Raw genomic sequence first — 27,335 nt, forward strand, 5'->3', positions numbered from 1 at the left:
TCAAAAGGGGTTGGATATAGGATATATATAATATAGACTATAGATATATTAAGCATATTAATCGTAATGTTTAGTATTTAACCATCCAAAAACACAAAAAAAAAAATGAATTGTTTTTAGTATTTTTCTCGCTTTGACCTGGTTGTATTTTTACCTGGTTCATTAATAAACATTCAACTCAGGGATTTGGGAACGTAACGGATTAATGTGTATAAAAAAAACTAACTGCAGGAGTGTAAAAAAATAGCAATAACTTAGTCCCTTAGTAATTTATTAGTTTAAATCTTTCGGTCGTTAGCAGTGCTCTAACAAAAAAACTATGATCTACCCCCTGAGAAATTAGTTTAGGAGTTGTTTTGTGGAAAATATGTAAAAATGAAATAAACAAGTTACAAGTGCATTAAAAAGGTCGTTATCAACTTTAATTAATAGTAATATTTTATGAATTCCAAGTGGTATCACAATATTCATAGATTATAATATAAGAATTATAAGTTATCATGCAAAGTTAAATGCATTTAAGATTTGTGATTTTTTGATTAAATTTGAAATATAATATTTATGAAATTTATATAATATAAATATGATATAATCTTTCAATATTGTTATGTTATTGCTCTATAATACATGTAGGTACATAAAATTTTCGATTTTGTCATTATAATAAATTGTAGTATTCTGTGGACAACCCCGGACGTTGACCCTACTACAACAGCAACCAAGTTTACGGCCACTGTTAATCTCTCTTCATATATAGCTATATAATATTATACTATAATAAATGTGTGTATGGCATGCGCTTAATGCAACAGAAGGAGTTGATAGAAAGAGAGGTATAATTCAATACCCGGTTTTGAGGTTATAAAACAGAAGTGGTTGCTGCCGTACCAGCCAGACGAGAGTGAGCAAGAGATGCGGTGAAAGAGTGCGAGAAAGAAAAAGAGAAACCAGTGGAACGAGTTAGCGCTGGAGCCGGCTCGCGACGTACGTATATAATATCATGTCTTGAGGCTACCCAAACCGCTACATCGAGACCTATCCTATTGACTTTGACCCGTGGTCATGTGTTACTTTTAAAACATACGTAGATCCGGCTATATATATGCAATAATTGAGGCTCATAAGCCTACAAACACAATATTTTGGTGGTCAACTGCTGGAGTTTCGTTTTTAAATAAAACTTTTTCATAAAGTAATGGCAAGTATATGCCATGAAAAACTTCAAAAACTATTATTCTTTATAAAATGAACTAAACTTCTGTATTAATACTATTAATGTAATCTTATTCAATAAAATTAGTCATGTTTTGGTGTTTTATTTGTATTTATGTTGGAGTAAATAAAATATCGGTAAAAAAAGGTTATTTTAAATATTTCTGAACTTCCATTGTTGTAGACTATTGTTTATTACATTATTTAGATGTTTAACAATGAAGGTCTAAGTAACTTTTGAAATTTTAGATGGCTAAGATAACTCAACTTTTGGTGTTAATTAGCGAAGGAAGATATTTTATCTCGGTTAATGTATATAATATCATATATATTCCTTTTAAGTTTTAACCACGATTTAATCATACCTAATAGAAAGCTTTCTTATCTATTAATATTTTTAAAAATGTCGGCGCATTATTTGGGTAGGCCCCATATCGTGTTATGATAAAAAGTGTGGATGTTATAATTTGTATATTATAGAGCTTATTACTGCTTTTAACTTTACTAGAACAGTCATCTATTATGTAGGTGATCGGGGACAATCGCATTGAATTGAGACCAACCGTGTATATTTCGTGCTATCCGCTTGGGCAATAATAATTAAATTAGATACAAGGGCTCGTGAAAGAATATTTATACTACTAATAATAAACCTAAATGGAGATTCGTACACGCGAAAAAATTATTTCCTACTAAATTACATGTTAAAATAGTCACGTTCGCATAAAATTATTTGTGCGCCCCGGAATACCGTTATAAATGGTTGTAATATGTGGCGAGCAGCCTCCGATGCCGATAAATCTAAACACGCGTCATTTTTACATGTTATATACAAATTGCCATTGTTAAGTGCGTATACTTTCTATTCTCAACTTGTCTATGCGTTATCAATTGGAAAGTTTTTGGGTTTTAAAAATGCAGTTTGAGGTGAAAGTAAGTGGTTTGAAAATTAAGATTATGTACACCCTACAACTTACAACTTGTTTCTTAATTTATACTTAAAATATTACATTTGTGATCTCTTGAGTGTCAGTTAATTACAGGTAATGATCTTACGACCAACATTGATACTCAATACTCATACGTCCGTCATACATATAATCCAGAATGTAGTCTTGACGAAATGTACGTTCATCGCACACTAAATTTGTTATCTAATTGTCTATTGTTTGTTTTGTTGCAGGTATGTTTTGTTATCATGTATGAATATGGTTTTTTCGGTTACCTACTAAAATTACTATGGAAAAAAGTGAGTATCAAATAAATCACTAGGTTTCCCTTTAGTTGGGCTTTGTGGTCATGTAAGAGAGAGTTTACATTACTGTTTTCTATGAAAACTAATAATATATATAGGTATACTTTTTATTATTAAACTTAATTTTTTACATTGAGTATTAGGGTTGTTAAAATTTAGCAACTTTTTGTACATTGTAAAGGGACTTAATACACATACGTACCAATTTTCTAATTTATACAATTGTTTTAGATCGAATACAATATACGAGTAGATACTATGTATACTATTAATATAATATATTTTATATAATAAGTCTTTATTTGTTGACTATGATTATGTGGTATATTATATTGATAAATTATCTACTTCGATTAATTTTTGATTATCTTGTGGCACTTCATTGCTTTATAAAAAATAATTTATATTATATTTACTTCTGCATATTATTAATTGTTATTTTCTAATGATGGCGATGATTTTCGTGATTTTTTTCAAGTAATACACGTATATTTAATATTTAAGTTAGCATAAATATTAAATTTTATTTTATTTAAACTAAATAATTTATATTTTTAATTTAATATTATTTGTATCATTCAAAAATTTAATTATGATGACGATGCAAGAGAATGGAAATACTTACGATTCTTTTTCCGTGTAGAACAATAGACCACCCCCTGACGTGTAAAAAAAAAGAGAATAATATCGATGGACGTTGTTATTTACGATATTAAAAGGATAAACCGTGCCTTTTGCGATGGGCTGTGATAATGCCGTCAACAATTATGTTTTCACACTTGATAAATAGCACTATTCATCTCTTAGTCCCTTATGGGAGGGAAATAACATGGGGATATATTACCAATTATTTTCAACAAAAATATATAATTTCAGTAGCCTCAAGGTGTAGTTATAGGTTGACTAAACCTATACATATAATGTTAAATATTATTAAGTTGATTTAAATTAATTGGCATGTACCATTTATAATGTTCATTTTAATTAATCGTAAAGGCACTTTCTCACGATCTCAAAATATTGCACTCAATGTACTCTCTCAGTTACTATTATTTGGTTGTCACTTTTCTAAATTGTTCGTACTGGGCTGTAGTCTAGAAAGACTACTTATAGCAATACTATCCTGATGGTGACAACCTACTAAATTGTATGAAATAATTAATAACGAAACTAAATGTTTAATTGTGTCAATAAGTCGTTTTTTAATTGTTAAAAAACTGCATTTAATTAAGTTAAAATAAAATATATTTAGCTACTTATATTTAATTAGACTGATAAGTTTGAAGTATATTGCAAATATCTGCATAACATAACAAACTGAATGAAAAAAAAACTTTTTAATGAAAACAAACATATATTATAGTTAAAGCACTGTTTATTAGGTTGACTTGTATTGAGTGAAATAAGTTTGAAGTACATAATTCAAACTAATTGAGGAATAGTCCAAATTTCTTTCTTACTATTTACTACTTTACCAAGCCAAATAAATTAGATACTTACTCGTACTGTGGTTTTTATTCTAATCTTCCGTTGTATAGAAAACCTTTATATTTTTAATGGTTAATATATCACTATAAACTATTAAATTGTTTTCTTTAAAGATTCGTCTTGATTCAGTTGATTTCCTATTTAACGATAAAATTTATTGATTACCTAAATATATATGGTATATATATGGTGTATATATATATATATATAACAACAACCGATATATTTTAACGCATCTATGCAAATATATCTATATAATGTAAATTGTAAATCTACTTATTATAATACAGTAATTTTTATTATTATATTGAAAAAAATTTTTTTTGAACACATTACATTATTTTTAAAATAATATGTTAATGATTTACTATCCAAACATTGATCTAGGAAAACTTTTGTGAACTGTTATATTTTTAATTGCATGCTGTACCTATATAAGTATAAACATGTAAAAACTATAGTAAATGTTTTACTGTTAGGATTAATAATACATATATATATATATATATTTATATATATGTTTTGCAGCAGTCAGTTATAATTTTCTCATCGCACTTGTTTCTATACCATTAAACGGTTGTTAAATGTAAGTAATGATTTTGATGTTTGAATAAAATTTAAAAAAATAACTGTACCAAATTTTTTTTCTGTCGGTCAGTAGGTAAGATAAAAAAAATAAATATTGGTCAGTGTAGCAACAAGCAATACTATAAAATGACAATAGTCACTCGATGCTCTCAAGCCTATAGTAATGTTCCGGTTGCAATTTCATGGTATCTATTTAATAATATTGACGGTAAACGTTCTGTGGAAAAATAATGATACCTACAAATAAAATATTTATACTTATATATAGCAAACATAACTATAGACAATATCATGGGGGGGGGGGGGTGAGATATCCTGCGATAAGGTTTTGTTTATTTTAAAATTTTATTGTATTATCCCACTAAACGTATCACGTACTTATTTGAATAGTTCGACTTCTGGATTCTTTTTTCATTTTTTAAAACGCCTAAAGGTTATACTAAAAGGAAGTTTTTGGTTTAAATTGGTAGAAAATCTTATTACGTGAGTTCATCTGTTGTAAACCGTTGCGTTGAGGGTACGTGTGACCACTGTGACCCATTGCATGTTGGAATACTTTAATAATTACCACGATATATGCTAGTCTTTTTTCTATAAACAACCACGTAGTTTTAAAGATGTATAAAATGTTTTATCACTTTCTTAGAATCTACAACATAATTTAACGTGTATTGTCAGGTCTTGATAATAACTCTAAAATCAAACGTATTTTACATAAAATATATAATCTACAAGTATTGAACTTAAATTTAATGAAACAATAATTTTATTAATAATGTACTTGTACAATTATTTTCAAATATTAGATTGATTGTTTTTGAGTTATATAACAGCATCATGTATAATAAAATTAATCAATGTTTAAGATTTACAAAATGACTGACGTATTATAATTATAAATTATATTTATTGGACAATTTTTTACACATTTACAGTCCAATGTCTTCATTTCCCACGAAATGCCTTTTTATGAAGACTTATTGTATTATCAAATATTTTGAATCAATTTGATGATGCATTGTTTATAAATACGACAAACACTATCAAACACTGTTAAGTTAATGTATTTTTTATCTTCTTGTATAAAAGTAGTTAAATGACGAAAATTAATTTACGCATTCAATAATTCAGTTTAACGAATAGGAACGCGTGCCAGTTTTATAATTTACAATGGCCACTACATATATTATGTATAATATTATGGATCTATATAATACTCGTTACTAGTATATTAATTGTTGGCTGTTCCTCAGTAACTAATATTTCTCTGGCATTTTGAGCTCGAGGCGTTTTTTTTTTTAACCCGTCCATTATACGCTTGATTCTAAATTGCATATAAATGTATTAAAAACGAGAAAAGTGAGAGAGGGAAAGGAAACAGATATATTATGATAGTGGTGTGCTGTAAAGGAGAGGAGAGGGGAGGATACTAATGGGCCAGCCAGACTTAGATTATCATCGTACGTTAGTAATAATATGTAACATTGAGATGGAAAATAAATAAAGCAAGGCAACAACACAGTAAAGAGGAGGGGAGGTAAAAAAAGTTTAAAAAACAGGTGCACATGTTACGTAGAAAAACTGGTTACCACCGTCGTTATACCTAGAAGCCACGAGTGCGTATAAAATATTAACTACACAGGCATATCAATACGAGCGAGCGGTCATCCACTCCGTCCTCATGGCCTCCAGAAGCGTTTTAATTGTGCTATGACGGTGTCTCGTTCGTTGTGTTTATATATTGTAAAGACGGTGCATCCCCCCTATCAACCGGCGTATGGCTCCCGGGTAATTTTATGAGAGGGAAAAAATAGTAAAATAATAATAATTATTATAACGACTCCGGTGTTTGTATGTGATTTTGCTTGGCTATCTGATTATGATGGAAAAGAAAAAAATAATTATGGTCCGTCATTGTGCCCGGCTGTAGTTCGGTGCAGGCTGCCGTCGTATAATATATAGGTAGATACTGTGTGTATGTATAATAATAGTAACAAAACGTCTCCGGGCTGCTGGATGGAATACGGCGGATATGCATAGGAATTTAATTAATTATTTACTTGGCCTTAGATTGGCTCGGAGGCTATAGTGGAGGATTTGCATATAATATCTACTGAACTGGTAGCAGCTAGTATATCGCTTTTGATTTCAAGATATTTAAAACAATTTATAAAAGTTTAGTATTTTAAAATCGGATGAATTACCTGCTATCTTAATGGCAACAATTTATGAAAAATCAATATTCAAAAGCAGTAAAATAATGAAACACTTTTAAAAATGTGATAGTACTCATAAACCTACGCTTTTCAAAGTTGAATAAGTAATCAAGTGTTTTTAGTAGGTAACGCAAGATTGTTCAATTTTATGTTTAAAAATATAATTGTAAGTTAAATTGTATAACATTTTAATATTATTTTTGTATAGGTCTATTTATTTATGATTAGAGTTTAAAAAGATTTATCCTCAGAAAAATATACAATAATGCATGTCGTTATATAATACGTCTTATAATATAGTGATCCTCTAAATGTCGACGCCGGAAAACTTCCGCTGACAGTCTGCTGTCATAACTATAATATAGTACCACGGTCCACGACACATGTCGTATACGTATTATTTCCGGCATTTTCATAACATAATCATGTTGTTATTATCATAGTTATACCTTATCTACTTATATTTACTTAGTACACGAAAAATATGTACCTATCATATAAAATCTGACATACCACCACGTGAGGGCACTTGGTCGTTTTATAAATGGTAACATAATAATAAATTTCTGACGGTCATCTGATTCTTTTTGCGTGTAAATAATATGAGTAGAAAGCCTCGGAAAATATGCACACAACAGTGGCCACTATTATGTACGTATATAATACATTAATGTATTTTTCTCTTCCAATAGGATCGGCTCTATATTTTGGTAAAAACCGCAATTTGTGGTCATGTATCTATATGTAGGTAGCAGTTTCTAATGTTATTTAAATACAAACCACGTTGGAAGGTATAACGTATTAACGTGCATAGTGTATACATATATTAAAATAAACTCATACTATGTTTATTGTATAGTGTCCTATTATAATGCACGTTCGAATAGATTGATAGAAAAATAAGAAATAGGTACAGTTACATTTTCAAAATTATATATAAATAATTTTATATCAATCGATTGGGTTGTCAAAATGTTGGAAAAATTAATATCGTATGTGTATTTATTTTATTATGTCTGTTTGGACTAAAATAAGTATAACTTTGGTGGAAAGATTATTGAGGTCATAAATACATTTGATGTTTGAAAGTCCTTCCAAATGTTTTTTAAATTTATATTAAATATTTCGTTGAAAAAAATATTTATACGAGGAGGTGCAGAAAATGATTTTTATTTCATATTACCAATTCTATTGTACCTTAAAATTAAACGTTATTATTATTATAATTATTACACACCTTCCAGTAACTCAGCAATTTAACGGACTAAAGATATTAAATTATTCACAATTTTTTTCAAGTACAGGTTTGAACTACAAAATTGTATGTACCTACACGAACAAATCCGTACAAATTTTGACTTGTATTAAACATAATGTACAAATAAAATATTTCTTTAGTTTAATAACACTAAAATGTCAGTTGTTTATGTTTTTGGTAGTGCTCTTCAATATTCTATAATTTTGATATCGTAGTTATCTGAATGGCGTCAATATGTTATAGACCTGTAATTGTATTTTTTCATCAGTCAAGTTGCTTTGTCACAAAATATTTATTTTTATGTTAGCATATAATATGATCGTGATTATGGTGGTGAATAATGCTATGAAATTTGAGATGATATATTCGCAACATACAAGTGGAAAATTATTTTGGTTTTTCCTTGGCAGCTACTTTCAATTAGCTCACGTTCAGGAATCAATGGCCTGAAATGGCGATTAATTTTCCCGGGGGAACGTGAAAATATCCAACATAGTAGAATAAAAAAATGAAAAGAATAAAATAACACTGCTTCACACGATGAGTGTATGAAGCTTATAAAAATGTAGATCGACCAAGAGTTAAACATACTAAAATAGTGAGAGAGATGAAGAGAACAGACACGCGGGCACGTTATAACCGAGACGAATTGTATTTGCTCACGGACTTGCTTGTTCAATTGGATTTTGTTTATGTTTATACACTTTTTTTTTTTATTCATTATTCTTCCAAAGCGTTCATTTTTTATACCACATCAACAATAGATTCATCTCTTTTTTCAAACACTGTACGCGTTATTATCGCGTTAAAAAGATCGAAGCCAATTTATAAAACAAATTGTTCTGATGGCCATCGTCCATTATTTGTATGTGTATGAACTCGCACAGATCACTTGAAATACTCAATTATCTCGTGAGTGTGTTCACGACATGTTATTTTTATACAGCACAAATTGAATTATTTTCCGCGTGCCACAAGATTTTGGCATACGCAAATCCTATTATATAATATATTTATGTGAAATACTTGAATTATCTCACACAGTTAGCTTCTTTTAATATTTTACATAATTTTAATAACACTGAACAAAATTATTTGAAAATATTAGGCTTTTGGATACTTCAAAATGCGTGTACAGTCTGCTAGAAATAATTTGTGTAGTACCTATATAAACGGAATTGCTTATGGAAGATTCGTACGTGTTTTGAATTGTTCTTTTAACTAAACACACATCCTTGGTAAATCATTCAACTGTATATTTTTTCTATCTTTTGGATGTATATACGATTAAGGGGTCGTCATGTTGAATTGACAATCTCTAGAGAATGCTGCAAAGTGGGGACGAAAACAACTGTCATAATATCCTGGGGAAAAATAAAACTTGATCTGGAGTTTTATGTCATATACCTATGTATAAATGGGCAGATATTTGATCAGATAAGCTACAATATTATATAGAGATAAGCTTAGCCTGGATACTGTTTGAAGAAAAAAGTCACCAGAACACTTACCTTTAAAATACGTTTGTAGAAAAAAATCAGTTTATCGAATATTTTTCGCCAAGTGGTTTAATAAATGTATTGTTGTGGTCGATTCACAATGGCGATAGCGTTAAACTTGTGACCTAATGTAATAAGATTTATAAGTTCATAAGCGTGTGTCGATTGCAAAAAATTACAATATTTTTCCTGTATAAGTGTATACTTATCAGCTACAAAGAATTAAACATGAAAATCAACGACTATATCCATACCACCGTAAATATTTTGATCAGATAAAGAAAAATGGGCTGGTCATATTGTGTTGGTTGGTGGACGTTGGTGCAGAGGTTATTTGGCGTTAAAAAACGGGACTTCATTAAAATTCAGATAATTATTGTTACTGGGTTAAAAAAAACAATAAAAAACCGACGACCAGTCATGCAACCTCTTGACCATTTTTAGTGGTTCCGTGCAAAATGATCGACTTTTAAAAGGTTTCCAGTATGTATTGTTTGTATGGTTTTTTATAGCTAATTGTTTTAATGTTTTTTCTTGTAATCGCCCAACTAATAAAAAAAAATTCACATAATAAATAAAAAAAAGTCAAATCCAAAGCTCGTTCTCTCTTGTTATAGTTATTATTTACGGTCACGCTATCGTATTTGTTATTATACCTCTTTTCAACCCTTATTCAAAAGAGAAAACTATAATTCATCATTGACATATTTGTTTTTTGGGTCATTCAAGAGTCAAGATGACCAAAATGATATCTGTTACATCTAAATTTCTCGATATATCGTGTTCCACCTTCTACGGAACAAAAATAAATATTTAATTTGTTCTTAGGTTGTTTGTATATATTGTTCTATAGTTAGTGTTTAAAAATCAATAAACCAATGATTTGTTCTTATTTACGTTTACATTTTAAATGTAATTATATATATATATATATATTATTAGCAATCAATTTAGTTTTACATAAGTGTATGTTGTTTTAATATTCAAATTGCCTTAATGAAACAAAGAGACATAAAACCTATTACTTATCTATTATTATTTAGTTAAATTCCATTAGAAACAGATTAATAAACTCTTGTTTAATTTATAGCTTCAAGACTTCAAATATATCGATTGTAATTACTGTAAAAATTCTTTCAAATCTAACAAATTTCCAAGTGTCTATATAAATGACCACATGCAATTATACCTTTGTGTGATTACTAAAAAACACGTTGAATGTGTATACGTATTAGGTTACCAATGATTACTAATATACATATCTAGGTCGACATGAAAAGCTGGACCAGTGTATTATTATGTAAAAATGTATAATGGTTAATATATATTATTGTACATGATGGATAAGACTATATATAGGCATCGTAGACTACTCTAAACTCTAAAGTGATTATTTCGCATCAAATATGATACAGCGTCAGACGTGTACAACAATGTTCCAACCAAACTGTATTATAACATGCATCTTTGTTACTATTGAGTCTTGATTCAGTTATTAAATTATATACGTTTTGTTAAGTAGGTATGATTATCAACGTAAGAAATAGTTTTGATTTTATTTCTCCTACAGGAAAAACATTCTAACTAATGAAAAATATGATGTAGAAATAATTTATACCTAAGCAAAATATAAATAAATACCTACTATATAATTTATTTTACATTCTCTAATTATCTAAAAATTATTAATTTTTTATTTTTATTATTAATAAAATCGTTTATACATTAACATAAACAGATATGAATCATATTATTGTTTTAAATTGAAATATTAATTTCATTATCTGTGGTAATTGTTAAACCTAACCATTATTCTTCCTCATAATATGTACTTAAGTAGGTAGTGGTGAAGTGCATGTGTGTGTCACTTTCAATTTCCTAGTGTCAACTGAATTTTTCAATATCACGAATACTATGGATTTACACGACATTTTGTAAATGTGTGTGTGTACCCCAAATACTCGTCATATTATCCTTTCGCACAGTACTGCTAGTGGATAAGAGAAAGTTTAGCTTGTGAACTGGGCGACCCAGTTCATAACTACGTATGTAGTCGTATGTAATTTATTTGGACACATACGTGCTTATACTTTTCTCTAAAGTTGTTCGCAATAACGATACATTATAAAAAATCAATCTAGATAAAAACATCAATAATAACAAGCAATTGAAAAAGCAAAATTGAAAATTAAAAACGACTTAAAATTAAAGGGTGTACCTATATGCAATTTTCATTGAGAGTCTTTGAAGCGTATGCTCATTGCTCACTCAGTGAGACTACAAAGTTTATGTAATTAATCTCATATTATCTTATATTCTATAGCTAACCTAGCCACTTATAAACTATGGCAATAAATCAGTTATACAATGACTCCACTTTGCTGAACCTTTATTTTGATTTATAAATTAAATAGTTTTTCAAAGGATCTATTTCAAAACTAACTATTTTTATTTTGTTTTTGTTTCAGGTACGTTACAATAACACCCAACTTTGTTTAATAAATAATTCAAATGTGAGTATAAAAATGAGTTTTCCCAATAAATTTAATAGTGTCCATTATAATCATTAAACTATATTTTATACCCAATTATAAATATTTATATATTTTTATAATTATATAAATAATTATTATTATAAAATATATAAAATATTTGTTTATACATTATATAAATTCTGTATTTTTTTGGTATTTGACATAAATAGTAAAAAGTTTTATAAAATTAAATGTAACATTTTGAAATCTAACAGCAAACAACCTAGTTAAATTTTTTGTAACAATTACTATTTCTTGTCTACATTGAAACAGAAAATTAAATTTCTGTAGGCTTATGAATAGCTATTAATACGTTTATGGTTTAAAATTAGTACAGTATGACGTATTGTACTTTGAAAAGATAAACAATATATTGAAAAATCGTTTTTTTTTTTTGTACTTTGTGGTTTATTTACTGTACTCAGTATACACAATATTCACAATAGTTTACTATAGTATTTTAATCTAGGCACAGTAATTAACTTAATAAATGTGCTCCCACCTATATAGTTGAACACAATATGTCGTTTGCTGTAATCCAATCGATTTTAATATTTTATACGGGCGCTCTGGGTAGTGTATCGTCTCACGATATTGGGTGTCAACATTCACTTGTATACAACACCAACACAGCACTATCAGATTTTGGCATTATATTGAGTTACAGGCTGCTGAAAATCACTGTCGCCACTCGCCACTTGTTATTATCAGATTTGTTTGAGTTTAAATTACAATATTATAGACGATTGTTTGTACTATTTTTTTATTATATTTTGTCCTTGAGAATATAAATATGAGCACAACATATAACTGTTCAATCAAATACGAAATGCATCGTTAATTTTTGGATTTAATTATTGTATAACCTAATTACTATTAACTTTCACTAAAGTACGAACTTTTAAGAAAAATGTAGAATACAAAACAACTTTTTACTGTAAAATATTTTATGTTACCTAATAATTATTTTTTAATCTTTCGATCACATAAAGTGTACAAGATTTATTAGAAATGGAAAATTCTTAGATACCTAGCTAAGTGAATAGTACAGAAATTACCTTTATGATACATCTATAGTCATATGTATTTAAACCATTCCTGATCGAAGAGGACCTGATAAATCTAACCAGGAATATAATATCAAACAGGATTAGTGAGTAACAGAACAAAAAACATTTCCCCTTTACAAGCACGGATAAATTATTATTATACAAAATATGAGATGGATGCGGGTCCATATACAAGAGCACATACCCCGGGATAACGTTTATACTTACAAGAATATATAATATTACTCAATACTCATATAGAATTTAACACGATGCAGGGCTTATGCGAAAATCCTTGTCATAACAAAAAAAACCGGTTTACTCCTTAAACAAAGCCCTTCATTAAATTTTTTAATAATATAATTTCAGTTATTTACTTCACCAAGTTTACTTACATTTATTTTTAATAACGCTCTCGTATTTTTTGTAATTTTACCATTTTATTTTAAGGAATTTGTATAAATTACAGTTCTTAAATAATATTGTATTTATTTTTTCTCGTTGTATACAAGCATTTTTTTTTTCAAGTTGAACTGTGCAAACACCATAATAAATTTAATGTGGGGATGATTTTTTTTTATTATTATTTAACAGCCATTGTAGGAAAATTCAATTTTATAATATTGCAGGTAGATTTTAAGTAAAAATTCAAGCTAAACAATGATGTTGCAATTTGGTACATTTTCAAAATTGTTTTTCTTTTAAGTTTTTACTTTGTTAAAGAAAAACCAATATTATCACCTGATCACTGTGTAGCTATTTTTATGTAGCCCGTTAAACACAAACAATAAGTTCGTTGTGTTTAGACGGGAAATAAAATCCCTGAAAATATTTCGGGAGAGAATCACAAGATGGTAGAGTGGGGAAGTAGTATGTACCTAATGACTGTCGCGAGTTTTGCTGTGCCAAAAGAGGGTGAAAAACTTAAACGCGCTAAAAGTTTATTCCGAAAAATGAGGTGGAATGTTTGACGGGTAATAATGAAGCCATCGTCTAAATTGCTTCATTTTTTCTAATCATTTTGTTGTTGTTATTTTCTCATGACACAATAATATATGACTCAAAACATTCCTTGTATTGATATTTTTGTTAAATAATTTTTATTTGTATACAATATTTATAATTAAAAATTATTTTTCATACTTATTAAGACCTTACACTGACATTTGTTTTCTCCGTCTTACAAGTGCATAACATATCAAATTTTATGCTCAGCAGATGATGTTTAGCTTCGTTGATTTACAAATTAAAGTAAAATAAGCTCTTATAAAATTTAAAAGTAAGGATATTATCTAGAAAATGTCCTAGGCTTTTTATTATATTTTGATTTTAAACTGAGTTATTGGTCGGTTAGTATTTAAAAATTAAGGTACAATTTACGATTTTAAAATACTTATAACTCGCTTTAAAATTAAAATGTAATAACAATCTTATGGCATTGCTTAGATAATAATCTTACCTTTATTTTTTTTTTAAGAGTTCAATTCACTTGTAAGTTTTATATTAACTAATCTGCTAAGCATAACATTTTCTGTCACGCGACAAAGATTTGTGTAATCATCACTTAGTTTTTGTGTGTCAATAGTTTGTATAGTACAATTTAGTACTTTTCTAGATTCCGCAACATTCTACTTTAGTCATATACATTGCGAGTGCTTTTATGTGCTACATATTATTTAAATGTATTTATGACCCATCAGAGTTGTGATCCACAACTTATTAATTGACTTCATTGCATTTGATCCGTTCAATTTAGAACATAATGTAGTTATTATTTTACTTAAAAAACTTATAATGTAAATAAAAATGTGTAATGCCACGATCAACTGATAAATCAATTACTTTTTACATTATATATGTTGAACGACGCATATAAATAAAATATTGTCAGATTATTGACTGCTTCTGAGATATTAAATAATAATTTTCATTTTTTTTTACTAGGCACATGAAAATTAATTGCGTTTGTAAACGTAACAATTCGCAATGAATTTATGCAGATTAGTTTTACATTTTGTCCCAAGCACTATACACGTTCGTGCGGAAGAGAAATCTGCACTTGTGAAAATGTGCATAACATTAATATACATATAAGTATTTACTTAGATGGGAGGGTGATCGGACGTAATTAACACTACCCGGTCATATATGTACGCAGAACCATTATCGTAATACAAAATGTGTATCGGTCTAATTATCGTCGGATTTTTTATTTTACTTTCTGGAACGACACCAAATAGAGTTAGCAATTGAAATATACTAATATACATATTATATATATGTTATAAAGAAAGATAGATACATAGAGAGATAGAGAGAGAGAGAGAGATAGCTAGCAGAGATAGAAAGGAAAAAAAACTGCTCTAGTTTCTACACATATATGATTATACACGCCCAATGTACACGCATATAATAATATTATTATATAAATGGTCGCAAGCGTATGATAATATTTATCGGGCGCCGGTCCAAGGATTGTAGTGGCCCCCGGGGGTTCCAACCGATAGTGTTGTGTAATATTGTTTCGTATGCTCCGCGACTGCTGAGTGTAGAAAATCCAAACACTGTAACGCTGGTTCTGAGTTTGATGATGATTTGGGATGTTCTGGAAAATTAGTAATTAGTCCCTAAATAAATATTACTTTGTAATAATAATTTATAAAATTGTAGTTATTGAAAGTTTTTTAATTACTCAGCGATTTGGTTACAATTTTTTATTTTTGACGAAGTACATTTATGTTTATATAACTACGAACATGTTTAAAACTTTTTTTTATTAGTATTTCAAAAAAAAAAAAAAAAATAGATTGGAAACTATTTTAATGAAATACCTATAAAGTAGGTACCTATATATTATAAAAAATGTCAAATCGAGATTTAGTTTAAAAATGTCAAGTCGGAAACCATGATCAAACTCGATAGTTGATTTTAATGGGCATTATTTTCCCAATTCTATTTTTGTTGAACTGAATGGCGATAATCAGAATAGTATATAAGATATCATAACAATATTGACAATACTTACAGATATTAAATATAGCCGATACATAATATAACGTATCATAAAATTGGAAGTGTAAATAATGGAGAGCTTTTGTTTCGTGTGGTCAAATAAACTTATTAGACAAAATATGTTATGTATCATTGAATCTTTCATGGCCTTTCTAATACCTAACATAATAATATTTATATGCATAAAAATTTAAAAAAAACTCCTGATTTACTCGCGTTCAAAATTATACATTAACCTTGTGAATGGTGTAATCATATAGAGTAAAATAGTAGGTATGCAATTAATATTTTTGCATTTCCTCGTCATGGCACTATAGATACCTACGTATTACAAGTAAGAGAAACAATAATATAGGTGCCTATAGGTAGACATGCTGATTGCGTTCAATCGCCAATATTTTTATCGCCTTCCGCAACAGTAAATTAAAAGTAACTCTGACGGCGCACTCGTGTAAAATATTTAAATATATCATGCTTGCACTGGTGGTACATAATCGTGGTCATGAACCAGTTTTCGCGCTACCGCGCCCGGTCAAGAGTTCAGATCAGCGTCGCAGGCGCGCCTTGCCAGAGTGTGCCGACCGCGCCCTGTTCGCCATAGTCGTACAACAGAAGAAATATACATGATAATAATATGAGAGTGCTCGTTCTTGCGCGTACGTGTGTTTTGTTATATACATTATTTACGTATGAGGAAACTGTCAATTGTTTTCTAACAATAGGTCGTCCACAACGATTGCGTTCTAACCGAATAACACCTAAGCTGCATGCCTGCCTACGTACTACTCCCTTGCTCGTGCGACATCAATAATATTGACGTGAACGATGTTATTATGTTAACCTATATGTACCATCATGGTTACATGATGGTTTTTACTAGGTAGTGGACATTGAGTTTTGTGTCCACTGTGTATATTTGAATCTGCCAACACCTTTAGAGCATTAAAAATCACAAAAATCTCTTGACTAGTACATTGAGTGCGATGTTGACATGTGTAATGTTCGTCAGTGATTATGTTTTTTCATCTGACAATCTAACGTATAATAAAGTTTTAGTTGGTAAAACGCTAATGTATAAAGTATGTTTTTATGGTATACATTCACTTATGTACTATCATTCAAATCGTAGTGTTTTGTCTTATATTTCGGAGCATTGTATACTGGGCGCATGTCGTTATTTGATTTGCTCGTTTCTTCAGCTCATTGCTTCAAACAGTTTCACCTTTTATTGTACTCGATCGCCATGAATACTATAAAATGATAGACGTGTGCAATACAAAACGATTAAATATAATGTTTGCAAACTATATAATATAATAACATTTTAATTACTGTGGCTACAAGACATTTTAGACCATAAACTTCTTTCTCAAGTATGCAAGTACAAGCATAAATAGTCCTGACGAGGATATAGCTATGATTTGTTCCAAAACACTGAATTTCAAAAAAAATTATACCAGCATACGGGGCAGATGTGAATCCATGTCAGGGTCTTAGCTGTCATTAAACTGACATATAGTAGGCTCTTTCAAGTGGTGCGTACCGAATTTCGGAATATTTTATTTTCTATAATAATAAAAATAATAACTATACCAAGTTGAATAGCCAGCGTAGTCATTGAAGTGTAAACCCCCGAGAATCGATCCCGGAATTATGCATGTGGATTGTGGGGTGTGGAAATATGATTTCTTTGTGTGTCCAGTTGCCGTACCTCCTCTCATTCCCTGTTATGGTTTTGAAAAGAAGACGATGAAAAAACTTCACCCCACTCCTTTATATAGTGTTGACCCGAGTAATTTTCTTACTCGCCTCATAACAACAATAGATTCTGTACTCGTTGAATATCATAAGGCTGACCGTGTTGTGCTATGGACATGGGGCGTATAACGTACCCCCTAATCGCTATACAACAGAGCAGATGCATTTATATATATTATTTTCTACATGATTATTCTTTTTTTTTTAAAACACCTACTTTTTGGGCACCTACTTGAATTTTTCAATTTATTCCATTCTTTATCGAAGATAGAAATCTTTCAAGTTGTATTTCAGTAGGTAAAAAAACCGTTTTGCTTCTATTTAATTCTTAACGATATTTTATATGCAAACAAATTTAGGGTGGTGAAACAAAAGTGTTTGTTGTTTGCTAGTCGATTATTCGTTTTACTTTTACAAGGCTTTTGTTTGAAAAGAGAATTATAAAAATACGCTGAATATGTATGCTTACAATACATATTTAAAAACAGTCCACTTAAAACACGATGAATTTCAAGTGCATTCCTAAGTAAAACAAAAATGCGTATGCATAATTCTCTTTGTTTACAGATTTTAACTCATTTACTTGATATCTCACATACTTCTATATTTTGCATAAAAACTAACATATCTATTATAAGACTTAAATTAAACATAAAACTTATTTTATTTGGTTTGATTGATAAAAACTATCATAAAATATCACCAAATTATTAAGGGGATACACGATATGCATATTAATACGTAAGACAGGCAATTATCAGATAAAACTATGAAACTAGCTGAGCTTAACGTTTATATAAAATTATTAGCACGGTCATATTTGGCATATACAAAGTGTAATGTATTCATTACTTTTTTTCTGTTATAATTGTTTATGATACTTATAATATCCCTTAGAGGGTATAATGTTTGATGTCAATGGCTATTATTTTTCCTGACAAACGTTATGTTATTTGATAGATGTTTGTGCCCAATCGTCTGTAAAATATCAGAAGAGGTTTTATGAAATAAAAATGAATTTCATACCTGGGCGTACACCACCCCATGCTGTGCATCTTATGGTACCTACGTAACCAAAATCCTCCTTTATGCACAATGCACATATCGATTTATTCACTTGAAGTGCCGTGCAAACGGGCGGCTGTTGTTTCTTTTGTGTTATACGGTGCAATGTGAAAGAGAATTTGTCAAGTATTTTTATTGGTATTTTTCAAAAGGGAGAATGCAACGCTGATGATATTTTATAATCGGTTGAAAATATTCATTGTGGAAAAATAACCGATTATTCTTTCTGGCATATTGCGTAAACTATACGCGTATGGTACATGCGTGAGTATGTGTATCGTAAATATGTTCAAATGTATAAAATATACAAAATATGTATATATGTGTGCGCCGCATACTGATATCACAGCCTCAGGGGCCCGTTGTGCTACTTTTCGTGTTCGAATGCGGTTCTCCGTTTTCTATGTCGCCCCGCAACAAACCTACAAATGGTTTGAAACAACCAATATAATTTCCTCAACATAAAGAAATATGTAAAAAATTATTTTGGATGAATAAACTGAAAAGTGGATAGTATAATCACGCTCGATCTAATATTCACAAATAAAATATTAAAACATACTTTGCGTACAATTTATATTTTATAAATTGTTATATCTACCTATATAATATTAATTTTTAGTCTATAAACACCCTGTTTAAATATTAAAACAATATTTTTTTTAAATTATGTTGTTAAATTTGTATTTTACTCACATATTATAATAAACTTATTATGGTAAATTTTAAACAGAAATAGAAAAACAATTAAAACATTTTTTTTTTTCATAAATTACTGTGTTTAATAACATAAGCATAGTACCTACTATAAATGTATCTTAAGTTTATGTGCAAACAAATAAAATGTACATGCTATTATTATTAATTATTTTATTTTTATATCCTTTTGAATCCTCTTATGTATAGTTATATCGCGTTAAATAATTCTTCCCGTAACGTATTGGTCTTACAACATCACTACATGTAATGCAATGCGACTATAAATCCCTTAGAATTATAACAGGATGTTTTCGTCCATAATCCAACCACTAATTTTTTGTGGGTTATTTTAACACAAATGAAGTGCAAAACTAGTGCAAAAGAAATTTGGTATAAAATGTTGCAAACATTAACTATAGTTACTAGTTAGGTACATAATGTATTCATTTAAACAATTGTTTAAATTTCATATGTTATTGGTATAGAAATTTGCAAAAATTTTCATTTAAAAAAAAAAAGCTTCTTAATAAAAATAATTAATTCTCATTAAATGATTTTCCATTCAGGGTCAACACTTCAACACCTATAGTTTCAACGCCTTTAGAATATATTATATACCAAGTGTTTTAATGGCTTTAAAATTCTGTTTTCTCTCTGAATTACAAGCGAATGTTCGTCTTCATTAAAATCAAATCTATTTTTCTTAATTAGATAAAAAAAAATATTTGTCCTGGGTGATTTGAGGAAGTATATTTTTTATATTATGATTTATTCATATTATTTTCTTCATTCCAATAATTATAGTTAATCAAATTAAATTTGACGCCAAAAAATATAGGAACCTACTTATAATATTTATTTATTTACTCGAAAGCTTTTGTTATAGTCTATAACTTATAGGTATTGAATAATAAATATATTTTATTAATATTTATATAGGTACCTACTATTATTTTTTGAATCGCATTGATAAGTAATTTGAAATTATTTTATACATTTTGTATAAATTCTTATTACAATCCCTGGAAATATAGAAGAATATTTATGAATAAATTGTGTGATTGGTAACAGAAACACAGTTCATCACTTTACGACACTTTATGACACAAAAATAAAACTAACTCCCCTCTTTATCTGACTTGCGGAAAGGAAAGGTTTAAATTCTGAAATTGATGAATTTATGGGCGCGTCGAGGCAAATATGTGGCTTTTGCGAAAGGGGTCCGTTTATAAATCACCACATTGACAAGGATACGTAGAATGCCGGCGTGGTATTTAGCCCATTAACGCACATTCTCTCCACTCAGCTCGGAAATAAATGTATCTCGTCGATAAAACCGAAAGGATGAGTAAAATAAAGATATATTTCCTTAAACTGTTAAACTTAAATACTAATACAGATAACGCTTAGTATAACGAAGGGTTCCCAATAATTGGTTTAAATTTATTGTTAATATTACAGCTAATACAAATATTAATACTCGTTAACTTATCTATTTTAAATATTTTAATTTTTGTGTATGATTTATGTACGATATACTAACATAGATATAGCGTAACGGTTTATATACAGGCTATATATATATACCTGTATATAGATATACCAAAAATATGATATATTTTGATCGTTTGATTACATTTATTGTAAGCACATAATGACACATGATAAATTATATAATAGTATAGTATAATTTTGATTCAAGTTACCAAGATGAATTCATACACAAGTCCAATTAAAATTCCTGACCCTTGGGTCGTAATATACATTTTCTTTTATGTGACATATTTTATAATTTATTATTTCATGATAGAAACTATGATTTTACAATGTTCTGACAACCTAACCATATTTCAAAGTATTTAATTTGGGCTTATTCTATTCAATGCTATTTTACAACAAATGAAAAAATTATGTTTGCGTAATATTGTGTTCTTAAAACTAGTCGTGCTAAACCGAAAATGAATTGCCTATTGTTTTCGACAATTCTTAGTGTCTGCATGTGCATGCGGTGTTAAGTGGGCATTAATGCACCTGTCACATTCAAATCTGCATGACAACAGGACGCATCTTACGTATTCATCCCTCACCAAAAACTAACAAACAGAAAAAACTTGTAAATAAGTGAATACCATTGTAGGGGTCAGTAGACGAATAGTGTTACGAATGCAAGCTTGTTTGACTAATTATGTAGTCTGTTTAAATTACAAGTATTTGACAAACGAAATAGCTACCAAAATATAGGAGTTGAAATAGAATAATGAATCAAAGTGTGGGGTTTTCTCGGGTGTGTGTGCTTAAAGAAATATATACCTTGGAATTCGAAGACCTGCTGTCAACCCACCGAGACTTGTCCGCTGTCAGCTGCACTTAAGCTAGACAAATTGCTGTCTTATCACGACACATCCAAGTTTTTATTTGTTTTGAATACACGGATCTAGGTTATCGGATGTAAGATAAAATAAAAATCTAAGTTTAAACATTTATAGGTTATATCTACGGTATATCAGATTTTATTTTCGTGAAAACTCGTCTTTAACATTTTTTTTTTTAAACTAATTAATGTTCAACTAAATCACAACTTGTGATCGGTTTAATTAAAATCTTATTCTGTGTTTTTACATATATAGTTTAAATACTTAATTTAAGAATTGTTTTTAAAAACATCATTACTTTATAAATTTTATAAATTTGTGTTATATTGTATCTAGTTTATAGTAGTATACTATAGTATCGCGCGTAGGAAACTATTCTTAAAATTAAAACAATATCAGAATTGGTAATGGTATTTTAAAATATGACTGTACATAATATACTTTCTAATTCTGGTCTAGTAACGTTGAATTCTATTTTGCTTATACTCACATCGTATAAATGCATCTGCTGTTGGTTCTGCGGACGTTGAGCAATGGAAATCTGTGGGAAAAATCCAAATCCCTACGGGAAAAAAAGCAAAGGGAGAGGGAGTATAAAACCCATAAATGGATTACAGCGCTTAGAGCGTGCTTTGCACCAAACCAATAATCGAATAAAGATGTATCGTGGTCGGGGTGTCGATACTCTCAGGGTATCCAAAAGGGATGGCTAACCCCTGTCAAATATTCCATTAAACGCTTATAGGGTAGCACACGTCATACTTAAAATGATTCCCATAAATGACGAAAACTACAAACTTGACGGTATTCTATAAACGGCATATGACCATAATACGAAAGTACCTAAGTACAGGTTTTTAAGATCCGGACTATGTTTGTGCAAATACTATAAAATATAATATACGTTTTTTATTTCTTCTGTTTTGTAATTATATTCATTATCGTGTGAACTGATAACGATTTAATAGAACGTGAGAATGAGTACTTTTCTGTTTCGGACTTGATATCTATAAAAAAAAACCGTTGTTACGGGACCATGTGTGGTAATTTTGAAAGTCGCCGCATGATATGCCGCTGATGTCCCCTTCTGCACTTGTTTAATTTTTAACAAGTGCTCGTCATTAGACCTCCGGTCGCCCCGTGTTTTTTGATGCGTGTCGTGGGAAGCGTGTATATACACCCTCGAGCGTATATACTCGCGAGGTCCATCTGGCCGCAAATTTCGCCCATCCCCCATGGTTTTGAACTGATTTGAATGTGTTTTTATTACGCGCGCACGCATTATGTCGTTTTTTTAGGTTTGGTATTTTATTTTTTTTATTACGCTGCCAATTCAATTTGATCACCGAGAAGTTTGTCATCAAATTTGAATTATAGGCTAGGGGGTTATTCAAAAAGGGTTCAGTACCCTTTGAAACTTGATTCCTTAAAAATAACTTTTTGTTTTTGCATGAGTATAAATTACATTTGTGTATCCTCCTTAGATAACTATGATTAATTTGCATTATTTATACATGCAAAATAATCATAAATTATTGATACTATTTTTTTTCTCATAAAAACCTATAATAAATTGTGTAGATACTTGTTTGTATTCAAGTAATATATAATATGTTAGTAACAATTTAAATTAAAATCAATTTTTTTTTTAATTACCTGCTAAATTTACTTGATATCATATTTATCCTAATAATTTTTATATTATATGCTTTAATAGTTAACTAAATAAAGCGAGACTTCAATCCGTTGCATAACAACGATTCTAAGTATTAGTCCTCATTTTTCTTTTATGAAAAATATAAATAGTACGTCCACTCAAAAGCTTTTAACTTGTTATTAAAGAAGGACAGTTAAGTAACGCAACAAGGTGTAATAAGTACTATACTACTATTCCGGAAATAACATGATATTTTCGTTCATTTGTTAGGGGTAAAAGATTTTTACTACGTGTGAAATTCGCCTCGTATATTACAACAATACCTACTGCCAAGGTGCTGGTTTATTTTCAACAAAAAATACAATTGGGCACGCGAACCTTTCTTATCTTTTTTTTACACCTTGTCCACTTTTCTTGTCATTATTTCTGTACATATTTTGGTATGAATGACTAGAAAATAATTATTTTCATACATATTTACAAAGAAAAAATAACACGCGATTTTAAATTCCAAATAGATCGTAATAGTAGATAAAGAACACTATTTATATAAACTTAAATCTCAAATTACCATTGTTTTTTTAGAATTATCCGCGTTATTTATTTGTTGTATTTTTATGTTGTTTCAGGTAAATCCATAAAATTATTTTACAATCTCGTGCAACCGGTGTTGTGAGTATGTAAATTTGAGATAAACGCTGATCTGGTAAGTGGTACACGCAGCAGCGGTCCTATGGCATGCGCAACCGGTTCATCCAGAGCAACGAAAAACTCAAATACCATTATTATTTTTTTTCCTAATAAAACCCGCTTCCACTGTACGAGGAGGTTTACCTATTTAATCGCAACACGCAATTCGTTTAAAATATAAATAAATCGACTTGATAGTTATGATAATATTTCATATACATTGTAATAATAAAATTGTATTATTTAATAAAGCTTCATAAATTAAATAATTTTCTTTTAACTTACATATTTTTTTTCAATACATATTCTCGTTTTTTTATACATTAATACATTGTTAATAATTTACATATAATTATTAAGAAGCCTTGCGATATTGTGAGGTCTTCTCGTTGATTGCGAGTTTTCTGCTTTAAAAAATGAATCGTTTATAAATCATTATAAATTATATTGATAAGTATTAAAAATACTGTTGGTAATACCTATAGGTTAGGTATGAAATAATAATTTAAAATTATTTATCACCTCTTAAATTAGTAATACCCAACTTTTTTCTTAGGTGACCGGAGGTCAGATAGTAAACTGTTGCTTTGATTTGAACTACCAATATTATAATAAAACAAAATATTCAAATTTAAATCAAAGAAAGTTTAAGGGGTAATATTATTCTTAATTTTTATAAATTTTATTTCAATTTGAAAATTAACTGTGGGTGATTTGCCATCTATGACTTCAAAATTAGCATTAATGCAGTCCTAATAACCTACCCTAATTCGTTTATTTATTTTTTATCGAAACGAATTGTTATTTTTAAATTAGTATATGTGTATTCTTTCTTATAATAATCGATTATCAACCTTTTTCGGACATTTTTCTAAGCTTTGTACTACTCTTTTGGTGTCGAAAATTATAAAACCTCTTTTATTATCCTCTCACTCGCTTTCTCCTTTTAGCTCCACCCGTCAATAGCATATACATATATTTAAAACTTGCTAAACCCATTAAAATATTAATTATTTTAAATGTAATTTAAATAATATGTATATGTATTTACCCAGAACTTGGGATATATTATTTCTCCAAGTACCTATGTGTGTTTCCATCATACAGTATTTATTATATTGTTTACACCAAAAACTATTCACGTACTCCGTACTTTAAACATTTGCCCATTAATAAGACCTGATTTTTGGCAAAAAAAACTTCTATAATAAGTGCACGAGTTTTAGTCGTTATTTTGATAATTTAAAATTAATATAATATCATAATAATTATAAGTTATCTTTGCGGTGGGAACCTAAAGGTATAATAATGTACAAATAATACGTATTATAGACGTTAGTTATTTTAAAGTTAAAGAAGTTAATATTATATAAGTATAATCAATATGGGTAATCTTTTGATACCTATTTAATTGACGTAATGAAATAAATAATAATTGTATGTAATTAATCAATATTTTTAAAGTGCTGATGTGGTAAACTGATTAACACAAGTTAAATCAATATTTTTATTTATTATTTACTCGATTAAAGAAACGTGATCAGACTATCAGAGTAAATTTGAGTATATATAATATATATATAAAGTTAACTTCTAGTATAGGTAATTAAAAAACAACAATAGAACCGATAAAACCATAGAAATCTAAGAATTCTTTAAATCTCAAACCAACATTAATTTATTTATCCCTTGAGGTTTTATTTGCTATCTAAATGTATAAATAGTATATTTTTTTACATTGATCAGATTATTTTGGTGGTTATCGACTTGGCACGTTCTCTGAATCTAACCTATTATCTGTTATGAAAATAGCCGTTCATTGATCAACAAATCAGGTGGAATGCAAATAAAAAACATTGATTGGAAAATTTTCAATGACTAAATTGCTGAAAGTATAGGTTAAAAATTAAAATTTTAATTTATTCTACGATTTTAAAAATGTTCTCTTCGATTTAATCAAATCTATTAAATTTTTTGATGTCGTGCTCATAAATTAATATTAACTGTTTTTTCAAAAACATAATTTGTGATTCGCGGACTGTATGACTATATACCGTTTACATAACAAAAAAAATAAAAATGATTTAAGTTAAAACTGCAAAATACAAGCCATTATTATAAACAAAAATTAGAAACTTTTTCAATAATTCGTATAATTATTTTATTTGTAAAATTCGATATGGTTAATTCATAATAAATTATGAGTAAACGTTTATATTATGTACATTTACGTGGATTATCATACTTAAAATTCTATGAAAATATTAGCACATGAGTAACAACAATGATCTATTAAATATCCATCAGTTTTCCATCATATACTTTCTATTATCCACAAATCAGATATCATTCTTATAACGGCTCTGCCTGTCTCATATGTGTTTTGCAAAGTTCATTTTTATCTGTTTTGTACTTGCCTAGTCATGACCATGAGTTTATTTTATCGTCATATATATTTTTTTTTAGTTCGTCTTAAATATTATTTAACAATATTTTAGCCTACTTTCTTAACATATTAAATTATTGTGGTCGGTCCATCGCTATGGCAATGACTCGACAAATATTCTACTAAATGTCTTATCATTTTATTCTGTGTGTACCTACCTAAATATAATATTGCAAAAAATACCGATATCATAAATTAAATATTGTATTTCTATCTTATCTGTATAAAATATATTTATGCTCTGAAAATATACTGCTATATAATATATAGACTTACGTAACATGTACCAATTTGGCATTTTGGTCTTTATTTTCATTTCAAAATCTTTGTTTTAATTTTATATTATTAGCCAAATATTTCATTAAATATTTTGCAGCTTAAACCAATACGCCATGTTATAATGTACTTAAGTACGGATAATCTAATTATATAATGATTCGTATATGATTACATAATTTACCTATTTTAATTCGTCTACAAACTTATTTGCTTACAGTTATAATTTATAAACAAGCCAATTGTTTTTATCTTTAAATA

General features: G+C 28.8%; 1 protein-coding gene and 1 long non-coding RNA gene across 5 annotated transcripts in view; both read left to right on the forward strand.

The window, feature by feature from the left end:
- The window catches only part of ed (hemicentin protein echinoid), a 53,216-nt gene that overhangs the window by 9,538 nt on the left and 16,343 nt on the right, over positions 1–27,335 (forward strand). The gene's annotated exons all lie outside the window — the stretch shown is intronic.
- Positions 805–27,009, forward strand: LOC107163863 (uncharacterized). 2 transcript variants are annotated; one of them, XR_001506036.2, is made up of 4 exons: positions 805–984; positions 2,396–2,461; positions 11,985–12,029; positions 24,292–27,009. It is a non-coding gene; the product is annotated as an uncharacterized LOC107163863 (long non-coding RNA). The 2 variants fall into 2 exon arrangements; XR_016190328.1 differs by lacking the exon at positions 805–984 and adding an exon at positions 1,461–2,337.

This window comes from Diuraphis noxia, unplaced genomic scaffold (assembly GCF_037042655.1).
Source record: "Diuraphis noxia isolate RWA-SAM2 unplaced genomic scaffold, SU_Dnox_SAM2 contig0002, whole genome shotgun sequence".
In the NCBI taxonomy this organism is placed as follows: domain Eukaryota; kingdom Metazoa; phylum Arthropoda; class Insecta; order Hemiptera; family Aphididae; genus Diuraphis; species Diuraphis noxia.